The sequence below is a fragment of the Coregonus clupeaformis genome, chromosome 26 (assembly GCF_020615455.1).
Source record: "Coregonus clupeaformis isolate EN_2021a chromosome 26, ASM2061545v1, whole genome shotgun sequence".
NCBI lineage: Eukaryota > Metazoa > Chordata > Actinopteri > Salmoniformes > Salmonidae > Coregonus > Coregonus clupeaformis.
Genome location: NC_059217.1, coordinates 12242694 through 12254988, shown reverse-complemented (window position 1 = coordinate 12254988; position 12295 = coordinate 12242694). Strand labels below are relative to the sequence as shown.

Below are 12295 nucleotides of genomic sequence, written 5' to 3'. Positions count from 1 at the left end.
ATTCGAGGTTAGAAGCGCTTGCTAAACTAACTGGTTGTAGTCACTCTCTACACAACTAGGTTGCATCCCAGATGGCACAATATTCACTACATAGTGCATTACTTCTGACCAGGGCTCATAGGACTCTAGTCGAAAGTAGTGCACTACATAGAGAATAGGGTGTCATTTGGGACGCAGATCTCTACACACCTCTACACCCTTCTGTCTGACAGATAACAAAACATCCCCAATATGTCATCTACTCTCTCTCGCTCTCCAGCAGTGTTTCTTTAAAACCATACCTGTCAGGCAGGCCATGACGTCTTTATGTTATTTTATAGACACTGAATGCTACAAAAAATGGGAAAGGCTATACGAACGGGACTGGTGCCCAAATTGATGCCGTTTGTTGTGCAGCGAGAGTTGAGTGGAGAGGAACAGATTTGGTTCAGTCAGTTCAGTCAGTCATCCTGATTAGCCCTTCCCAGCTAGCTAGTTGATGCTTATGGCTAGAAACTTCAGTGAGAATTTGAAACTTGTCTGCCGAAGTTGGGACGGGAGTGTTCAGAATCATTCCGTTAAAATGTTTAACAAAAATTTAACATTGAACGTTAATGAGGTAGTTGTTCATTATCGGTGAAAATCACTACAATAAATGTGCTTTAGCTGTCACCCTTGCCTGATATTGGCTACACCAGAGATCTGTATATAATGACGAGATACTCATGTCTCCACCCTAACAATGGGAGTCTTTGTCCTAAAGGCGAGAAGGTAGGTGACAAGCTGAGGCCCAAAACAAGCCAATAGAAACGCATTGGGCTTATTTTGGACAGATTTTGGTGACGTTGCCTCTTCCTCTCTGGCTGCACTATCTAGCTACTTCCCTCACCTTACTGCGGCAAGTGGGAGCGAATGACACTGTGCCTGGGTTGTTGTGTTTCCGGCTTGCAGCGCAAACTCTCCCCATTGAGCAGTGTTGATTATCACAGTAACATCCAGATGGTTGCTACCAACATTATTTATCGTGCATAGGCTTATATCTTACTCAAAATAAAATCAAGTGGGATGGAACATATTGGAGATGGTGATCAAATCCTGATGGTGACCAATATGGCTACTCCAAGTAATTTCTCCCCTGCCCATAGATATAAACCTCAGTTTTAACCAGTGCCATAATATTCAATTTGCATGCTGCTGTTGTTGCCAGCTAGCCAGCATAAACTAGCTGGGAAGGGCTCATCAGGATGACTGACTGAACCGAATCCATTCGTCTCCACACTCAACTCTCAGCTGTGCAACATACTGATCAATTTGGGCACCAGGCGTGTCCGTATAGCCTCTCCCACAAAAAACTAAACATTTCTCCTCCATGCACCATTTTGATTGTGAGCGATATGGTATGCTAACCAACACAAACTGGCAGAAGTCTACATGTAATTATCAGAGGTTGTTAATGACCCCATTAGTGGGAGAATAATGGGGAATTAGCCTGTTCTGTAGTTTGTGAGAAATGGCTTGTGTGACAGCCATCTGGTAGCAGTAGGAGAGGAGAACAGAAGACTGTGAGAGTGACAACAGAACATGTCCAAAATGGGCCCTACCGGGGCCCTGCACAAATGGAAACATTAGTTATTATGGAACTATTACATTTTAGTCATTTAGCAGACGCTCTTATCCAGAGCGACTTACAGTTAGTTAGTGAGTGCATACATTTTCATACTTTTTCATACTGGCCCCCCGTGGGAATCTAACCCACAACCCTGGCGTTGCGAACGCCATGCTCTACCAACTGAGCTACACGGGACTATGACAAATAAGGTAACCTTGTCTCGCATGTAGCTATGATATGTGACCAGATTTTTATATGGGAGCTTATGTGAAATTAAAGTGATTAGCTTTGTTTTCTTTTCTTTTTTACAATTCATAAAAGTACAGACTCAGAGCTTCAAAATGGTATATCATACACTGTAGTAGGGAAACATAGTTTATAAAGTGTAGTTTACGATGGTTCAATCAGAAAGGCTGGTCTGAATGGCTAGCTCATTTTAAATCCCTTTACAATCCATAGCGGCCGTCAACGGCCTTTCTTAAAATGACTATAGCGGCCGCGAATGGCCTTGTATTTCTATCAATAATATCTGTGTCAATATCGCAAAATGTACATGCTAACAACCTGTTGTCGTATTTGCGTGGCTGTTGTCCTCAACCAGAAACCGGAAACATGGTATGCTGCCATTTGACTTTAAAATAAAAAAATAACTTCATTACTCAAAATGATGGTTTTGTGGCCACGACTTTTTACTGTGGAAGAGGCTGTATTTATGTTGGTTGGTGATACGGATTCGGACACGTCCTTGCACTTTGAAAGCGATGATGTCGAGGTGAGTGAAATAAGTAAATAGCAGATATGTTTGCTGTTGTTGATGTTTGATGCTGTGAAACTTGGGGAAGAGCTCTCAGATTAGCAACTCCTGTCATGATCACTTGGTTGGTACATCAGTGATGGAGTTGGTACATCAGCTATAGTGTAGGAGCTCGAATGATTGCTCTCTGTCTCATGGACATAGTTGCAGTGTTTATCTCTATATAGTCAGCTAACTAGTTGGTTGTTTTGTCTTGTTTCTACCGATATAATTCATATGGATACTGCCCAAGTTGCTTGTTATAGCTAGCTAGCTATCTAGCTAGTCTGTCAGGCAAGGGCAGTTGTGTGTGGCGGCAAGTTTGGGCTGCACTTGCGAAGTGTCAACCTCAGCTACTCATACAGACAACCAGCTAACTAGCCACCGAAATGGAGATTAGAGCAATTTGTGTTTATCTGTTGGCCTTAGGTCATGGTTTGTCATGTTTGCTATGTACAGATATTCATAGACTATACATTGCCTCATTTTCCTATTATTTGACAGCTTAGCTGTCGTGTTAAGCTGAAACCACATGGAGAGACGCCGTCAACACCGTAAAAATGTGCGCGCGAGTGTAGAGAGCTTCAATTCACATACACTTCATACCGTATGCCAACTTAATTGTCATGAGAATCCATATAAACAGTTGTATTTGTTATGTTCGCTATGTAGCCCTTGTATATTATATACTACATATTTAGCTAGTCTACTTAGCATAGGGAAGATCATAACAATTTCTCTAATTCCTTTGTTGAAAATGACCCACACATTTTATCTGCTTATTTTACCAGCATTGCCCTGCGTAGACGCAAGAAAAATAGACTTGCTTTCTAATTTGAAGCGCTTTGTGCACGTGACATCATTGAAGTACAGACTGTACGGAAAGGAGTACAGACTGAGTTGGCCTGTCGGGGAGATATCACTGCGCTACATGAATTTATCAACATAGCCATCTCTATTGATAATTTGATAGTGCAACACAGGGTATCCGCAGTCCGGGAGCCCTCGACAGAGCGGAGGAGAGAATCTGAGGAGGAACCCATGCAACTGGGACGGTCGCCCTTACAAAGTTCGGTGAGACAACAACGTCGGCAAGACGGACTATGCCTGTATTGTGGTCAGTCGGGTCATTTCATTCGTCAATGTCCGGTACGACCAAACCGTACCCCAGAATATCGCCTCGGAACTGCCAAACCGGTGAGTGAGACTCAAGTTTTCAACATTACATCTAAACAAATGTATGTGCCAGTTACCTTATCTGTCGGAGAGAAAGTGCGCAGGTTGGAAGGTCTTATTGATTCCGGAGCGGCTGCCAGTTTTATGGATATGGGTCTCGCTGAGGAATTGGGAGTTCAACTTATCCCACTTCAACCTCCCCTGCGAGTCAACACGCTAGACGGTGAGCCCATGGGCACTGGGTTCATTACGCACCGTACAGAGGTAATAAAGTTACAAGTGGGCTCCATACACCATGAGAACATCATTCTGTTCGTCATCTCCGCTCCACGGGAGCCGCTAGTTCTCGGCCACCCCTGGCTCGTCACCCATGATCCGGTCATCTCCTAGAAATCTGCCGATATCACTGCTTGGAGTGAGGTATGTAGGGCAGAGTGCCTCAATTTACCGTGCAAAACGTCTACTGTGGAGGATGCGCAGGGTGCGGTGTCTACTGTTGTTCCAACAGAATACCAGGATTACGCGCAGGTGTTCTCCAAGGAGAGGGCTACCGTGTTACCACCTCATCGGGCCTGGGACTGCGCGATTGATCTGCTATCCGGGGCTACACCTCCTCGTGGAAGAATCTACCCTTTGTCACAGCCGGAACGAGAATCGATGAGCAAGTATATTGATGAGGCGCTACAGCAAGGGGCCATTCGCCCATCTACGTCTCCCGCCGCATCCAGTTTTTTCTTTGTTAAGAAAAAGAATGGCGGACTGCGTCCTTGTATAGACTATCGAGGTTTGAACGATATTACCATCAAAAATCGTTACCCCCTGCCTTTGATTCCAGCAGCCCTCGAGCAGGTGGGGCAGGCCTCAATCTAAAGTAAACTGGACCTCAGGAGTGCGTACAATCTGGTGCGCATTAGAGAAGGGGATGAATGGAAGACCGCCTTCATCACACATCGAGGACACTATGAATATTGTGTCATGCCCTATGGACTTACCAACGCGCCCTCAGTATTCCAGGCGTTCATGAATGACATTTTCAGGGACTTGATTGATCGCTTTGTTATAGTGTACATTGATGACATCCTAATCTATTCAAACTCTCTGAGTGAACATGTGTCCCATGTACGACAGGTTCTGAACCGACTCCTACAACATTCCCTGTTCGTGAAGGCAGAAAAGAGTGAATTCCATGTCACTACGATTTCCTTCCTTGGGGCCATACTCACTCCTGACGGGGTTAAACTGGATGAATCCAAGGTGCAAGCGGTACGAGACTGGCCTCAACCCCAGACGGTGAAAGAGCTCCAGAGATTCTTAGGGTTTGCCAATTACTATAGACGGTTCGTGCGTAATTTCAGCACAACCGCAGCTCCCCTGTCGGCGATGACCAGCTACAAGGGTCGCGGTCTGAACTGGACGGAGGAGGCAGTGCGTGCCTTTGAGACGTTGAAACAACGCTTTACCACCGCTCCTATTTTATGTCAGCCGGACCCTACCTTGCCGTTTATCGTGGAGGTGGACGCCTCGGAGGTTGGAGTTGGAGCCGTGTTATCCCAGCGCCAAGGTGAGCCGCCTAAATCACGACCCTGTGCTTTCTTTTCAAGGAAACTGAATTCGGCCGAGCAGAACTACGACGTGGGTAATCGTGAATTACTGGCGGTGAAGTTAGCACTGGAGGAGTGGAGACATTGGCTGGAGGGAGCAGAGCATCCGTTCCAAGTGCTCACGGACCACCGCAACCTGGAGTATCTTCACAGTGCTAAACGACTGAACTCCCAACAGGCTAGGTGGTCTTTATTCTTCAACCGTTTCCGATTCACTGTCTCTTATATCCCCTGGTCCAAGAATGGAAAGGCGGACGCGCTTTCCCGACGGTTCGAGCGCGCAGAAAGACCCGTGGAACCAGAACCTATCCTCCCCATGAGTTGCCGTGCTGGTCCTGTAAGGTGGGCTATTGATGACACCATTCAGGAGAGCCTACAAGCGGAACCAGCCCCTCCAGAAACCCCGGTGTCTAAGGTGTTTGTACCAGCTCCGCTTCGACCGCAACTGTTGGAATGGTGCCACACGTCGCTGGGATCTGGTCATCCCGGAATTACTCGAACTACACGACTCATCAGCCGAAAATACTGGTGGGATTCCCTTACAGATGACGTCCGAGACTATGTCTTATCCTGCCCAGTATGCGCGCAATCCAAGGCGCCTCGTGCACTACCGGAGGGTAAGCTGATGCCATTGCCAACTCCTCAACGACCCTGGTCGCACATTGCTATGGACTTTGTTACAGATCTCCCAGAATCAGAGGGCCATACTGTAATTCTCGTGGTCATCGATCGATTCTCCAAGATGTGCCGGTTAGTACCCATGACCCGTTTGCCTAACGCCACTCAGATGGCTGAGACTATGTTTAACCAGGTGTTCCGGCAGTTTGGTGTTCCGGAGGATATTGTGTCCGACCGGGGACCCCAGTTTGTTTCCCGGGTATGGAAGGCCTTCTGCGAATGCTTGGGCATCTCGGTGAGCCTAACCTCCGGATATCATCCCCAGGCCAATGGGCAGACAGAACGGCTCAATCAAGAAATTGGGAAATATCTACGGCAACAATGTTCGCGGCAGCCGCAGGAGTGGAGCCGATTTCTTCCTTGGGTAGAGTATGCTCAGAACTCCCTCATTCACACCTCCCTACGTCTAACGCCCTTCCAGTGTGTTCTAGGGTATCAACCACCTCTGTTTCCGTGGGATACTGCACCAGGGATGGTACCGGCTGTCGACGAGTGGTTCCGTCGGAGTGCACAGGTCTGGGAGACGGCCCATCAACATCTCAGTCAGGCCTCACAACAGCAAAAGACCTACGCCGACCGACGCCGGAGACCTACTCCCACTTATCAACCCGGGCAACGAGTGTGGCTGTCTACCAGGGACCTGCGGTTCCGACGGAGCTGTAAGAAGCTCTAACCCAGGTACATCGGGCCTTTCAAGATACTGAGACGTATTAACCCTGTCACCTACCGTCTGTTACTTCCTCGACACTACAGGATAACCCCTACGTTCCACGTCTCGCTGTTGAAACCTGTCCACTATAGCCCGATGTACCCCCCAATCGCTCAACAACCTACTACACCACCTCTGGAGGATGAACAGGACACCACCTATACAGTCCACGAGATACTGGAGTCAAGACGGAGACGAGGGGGCATCGAATATCTCGTGGACTGGGAGGGATATGGACCTGAGGAACGGTCCTGGATCCCTGCAAAGGACATACTGGATCCCGCTCTCAAGGCCACTTTCCACGCTGAACACCCAGATCATCCAGGACCCCGACCCAGAGGAAGACCACCCGGTAGAGGTAGAAGGCCGTCAGGAGCCGGCCCTGGGGAGGGGGATACTATAAGGTATCGGGGTTTGGCTGGATCTAGACAGAGTCTGACACTTCCCCGATCTACTGAGAGGGGGAGTCATCAGACTCGATCTGTTTCACCTGAGTTCTGAGCACATCTGTCAGTAATTAGAGAAGGATATAAGGTGTGCTCAGAAGTTCAGTCGGTGCGAGGTATTGTTCCTTTGTGACTTGCTAAGCGTTTTGTTCAGAGAGAGAGAGAGAGAGTTTGTTTTTGATTACCAGTGTACCAGACCTGTGCTTCGTTGTTTGACTCCCCGAATTGCTTAATCTTCTGCTTGTCTATCCCAGTGATTACCGTATTCTGAACCTGTGCCCGTGCCCTCGACTACGACTACGCCCGCTCCCTTGGTACCTCTGCCTGTCTCTGCCTTGCCCGGTTTTGACCACAGCTCGCCAGACCACGATTAAGCTATTCCCTTGTCTGTACTCTAATAAAGCATCGCGATTCTGCGATTGGATCTTACCACTCTGTCCGAGTATTCATTACAACGCTCCTTCACACACGTAAAAAAACACTTTTTGGGGGATGATTTGGGCTTTACGGTAGATAGATGCCCCCGCAGTGGAGCTCATATGATATTGAGTTGCAATGATATTTGTTTACATAGCCAGCTAAGAAGTTGGTTGTTTTGTCCTTTTTCTACCGATGAAATTAATTTGGAAACTGTCCCAGCTTACTAGCTAATCAGCTAACATTGGCAAACTGTAGTTAACTAATGTAAAGCATACTTTGTCCATAATAAGTATACAGGTTATAGGTTGAGAGCTTTTGTGAAAGAGCACAGTTAGAAACATATGGCATATAGAAGCAAACCGGATGGACATCATGAAAATGATCGGAGAAGGTTGAGGGTATTGGACAATTAGAATTATTGTAGAATTGACTGTGTCCATAAAATGTATATAGTATGTATAAGCTGGAAGTAGAGGCCTAAGCATTGTTGATCACTAGTTTACTCCAATTAGGGAAGGGGTGGTGGGGTTGGAAAGTAATAAAGGGAAATATGTTTTTTTAAAGGATGTATATATATATGTATGTATATGTATTTATGTGTATGTATGTGTATATGTACAGTGGGGAGAACAAGTATTTGATACACTGCCGATTTTGCAGGTTTTCCTACTTACAAAGCATGTAGAGGTCTGTAATTTTTATCATAGGTACACTTCAACTGTGAGAGACGGAATCTAAAACAAAAATCCAGAAAATCACATTGTATGATTTTAAAGTAATTAATTTGCATTTTATTGCATGACATAAGTATTTGATCACCTACCAACCAGTAAGAATTCTGCCTCTAACAGACCTGTTAGTTTTTCTTTAAGAAGCCCTCCTGTTCTCCACTCATTACCTGTATTAACTGCACCTGTTTGAACTCGTTACCTGTATAAAATACACCTGTCCACACACTCAATCAAACAGACTCCAACCTCTCCACAATGGCCAAGACCAGAGAGCTGTGCAAGGACATCAGGGATACAAGGCTGGGATGGGCTACAGGACAATAGGCAAGCAGCTTGGTGAGAAGGCAACAACTGTTGGCGCAACTATTAGAAAATGGAAGAAGTTCAAGATGACGGTCAATCACCCTCGGTCTGGGGCTCCATGCAAGATCTCACCTCATGGGGCATCAATGATCATGAGGAAGGTGAGGGATCAGCCCAGAACTACACGACAGGACTTGGTCAAAGACCTGAAGAGAGCTGGGACAACAGTCTCAAAGAAAATCATTAGTAACACACTACGCCGTCATTGATTAAAATCCTGCAGCGCACGCAAGGTCCCCCTGCTCAAGCCAGCACATGTCCAGGCCCGTCTGAAGTTTGCCAATGACCATCTGGATGATCCAGAGGAAGAATGGGAGAAGGTCATGTGGTCTGATGAGACAAAAATATAGCTTTTTGGTCTAAACTCCACTCGCTGTGTTTGGAGGAAGAAGAAGGATGAGTACAACCCCAAGAACACCATTCCAACCATAAAGCATGGAGGTGGAAACATCATTCTTTGGAGATGCTTTTCTGCAAAGGAGACAGGACGACTGCACCGTATTGAGGGGAGGATGGATGGGGCCATGTATCGCGAGATCTTGGCCAACAACCTCCTTCCCTCAGTAAGAGCATTGAAGATGGGTCGTGGCTGGGTCTTCCAGCATGACAATGACCCGAAACACACAGCCAGGGCAACTAAGGACTGGCTCCGTAAGAAGCATCTCAAGGTCCTGGAGTGGCCTAGCCAGTCTCCAGACCTGAACCCAATAGAAAAACTTTGGAGGGAGCTGAAGGCCCGTATTGCCCAGCGACAGCCCCGAAACCTGAAGGATCTGGAGAAGGTCTGTATGGAGGAGTGGGCCAAAATCCCTTCTGCAGTGTGTGCAAACCTGGTCAAGACCTACAGGAAAAGTATGATCTCTGTAATTGCAAACAAAGGTTTCTCTACCAAATATTAAATTCTGCTTTTCTGATGTATCAAATACTTATGTCATGCAATAAAATGCAAATTAATTACTTAAAAATCATACAATGTGATTTTCTGGATTTTTGTTTTAGATTCCGTCTCTCACAGTTTAAGTGTACCTATGATAACAATTACAGACCTCTACATGCTTTGTAAGTAGGAAAACCTGCAAAATCGGCAGTGTATCAAATACTTGTTCTTCCCACTGTATATATATATATATATATATATATATATATATATATATATATATATATATATATATATATATATATATATATATATATATATATATGTGAGAAAAAATAACATATGGGGGATTGGAAGTGATGCAGACAATTACATTGATGGAAGTTACAATCTATCTGCAATATTATAGCTGATCTACCCCCTAAAAAAATGTAAACAAATAAAATTACTAAAAAATACATTTGAAAACACTCTGTAGTTAGTCCGTCAGGCAAGAAAACGAGAGTTGGAGGCAACATTGTGGTTCGCTCGTGAAGCTGTCACTTGATCGTCTCACTGCCTCCCTACAAAGACAACCAGCTAACTATGCCCATTGAAATAGATGAATAATTATTCTAAACCTTTTCGACTATATTGCACGGTGTCCTCTTTGTAATCTTCTACTTTCAACATCCTAAATAAATATACAATAGTTGATGATGTGTTGAATCTGTAAACATACTTTGCCTTCTTACTATGTTTGAAAAGTAGTCTGACCATGGGTCTTGAAGTGTGTGTACTGTGTGGCTCAGTTGGTAGAGCATGGCACTTGCAATGCCAGGGTTGTGGATTCGATTTATACGGGGGACCAGTACAAATGAAAATGTATGCACTCACTACTGTAAGTCGCTATGGACAAAAGCGCCTGCTAAATAACTAAAATGTAAATGTGTGGAATGGGAGGCATGTAACTGTATCACACAATTTGTTATGGAAACCCCTAAGAGGTGATTATTAGGAATAGAGTATGTGTATGGTAGCCTGTAGTTTTCGTGTTTATACTTTTTCATAACAACAACGACAAGTTTGATGTCGGACGACAATAGAATTTTCATGATGTCACTACGACAACTGTCTACAGACATGTCAATAGACGTAGTAAAAACCAGCCTTTAATGTTGTAATCTTTAGTACACTACCAAACTCACTCTGTTTAGCACATGGCCTCACATGTGAATCCTTAAAGAGATGGGTGGGGCTAAGGCTTAAGAGGGTGTGAATGATGCTGAATGGGTGTTGACAAAGAAAAGCTCTCCAGTAGGTGTACCAAAACATTTAAGGGCCATTTTCTCAAAAGTGGGGTTACATGTTTCCCATTGTTCCTCAACTATGTATGACATACAATTTTCTAGCTCTTAGTCTCTACTTTTATCCAATGTAAAAAATATAATTTCAAATTTTGCTACATAAGACCAAATCGAGCCGGCCGGTCACATTTTTTAAAATTAATATTTACAGATCCCATGCAAGTTTGTAATTAAGGCTCAAGAAGGTTCACATGTTCAAGAAGGCATTTTTGCCTATTTTTAAATGACTCTACTGTGAAGTAGGACCTAGCGTCAAACGCCCCTGATCCTGTAACTAGTCACATACAGTGCCTTCAGAAAGTATTCATACCCCTTGATTAATTCCACATTTTGTTGTGTTACAGCCTGAATTCAGAATGGATTAATTACTTTTTTTCTCACCCATCTACACACAATACCCCATAATGACAGAAGACATTTCAGCTTTTCCTTTTCAATTAATTAGTAAAAAAATATATATATATATTCATATTGACATTATTGGGTATCTCAATTTAATCCATTTTAAATTCATGCTGTAAAACAACAAAATGTGGAAAAAGTCAAGGGATGTGAATACTTTCTGAATGCGGTAAGTGTATATTCGACAAGCAGAGCGAACACTGAAGTTTAGGGTCAAAATTAAGGTTAGGGAGTGAGGGTTATTTTTTAGTTACAGTCTTTTCCCATCGCTGCAACTCCCGTACGGACTCAGGAGAGGCGAAGGTCAGGAGCCATGCGTCCTCCGAAACACAACCCTGCCAAGCCGTACTGCTTCTTGACACACTTCTCACTTAACCCGGAAGCCAGCCGCACCAATGTGTCAGAGGAAACAATGTACAACTGGCGACCGTCTCAGCACACTGCCCGCCACTGGAGTCTCTAGAGCGCGATGGGACAAGGACATCCGGCCGGCCAAACCCTCCTCTATCCCGGACGGCGCTGGGCTAATTGTGCGATGCCTCATGGGTCTCCCGGTCGTGGCCGGCTGCGACACAGCCTGTGATCGAATCTGGGTCTGTAGTGATACCTCAAGCACTGCGATGCAGTGCCTTAGACCGCTGCGCCACTCGGGAGGCCCCTGGAATGAGGGTTAGTTTAAGGTTAGGTAGCCTAGATTGGGTTAACATACTGATGCCATTAATTTTCTGTTTGGTTGAATATACAATGCCATAAGGTAACCCAGTCTCAATGTCCTTTAGTACATTTGACTACTTTTACTTGGTGACTGCCTCAAAACATCCTGTGGACATCCTGTTGGTCAGCACACAATTGACGTCACTCACTTTGCAAACACTACAGGTTCTCCAAGAAGGCCAGAATGTTTATCTCACCTATGTACCAAGTGAGCCTTTTATTTGCTGTTCATTTGCTTGAACTTATTTTTAAAATGTGGAATTAGTCTGGGCAAGCAGTCAGATATAGGCATATATCGATAGCATTTATAGTATATACACGGAGGGTACAAAACATTATTGAATAGTAGTGTCCTGTCGGCCTGGTGTAGCATCAGATAGGGTCAAAATAGTGGAATTAGGTGGTGGGTTGGGTTAATGGGCAGGTACAGTTTTTCCTTTTCAACTTTTTA

The 12295-nt window shown here is 44.9% G+C and overlaps 1 non-coding gene across 1 annotated transcript; it reads right to left on the bottom strand.

The window, feature by feature from the left end:
- Window positions 1-1710: 1710 nt before the first annotated feature.
- trnaa-cgc lies at window positions 1711-1784 on the bottom strand. Its single transcript has one exon. It is a non-coding gene; the product is annotated as a tRNA-Ala (tRNA).
- Window positions 1785-12295: the final 10511 nt, after the last annotated feature.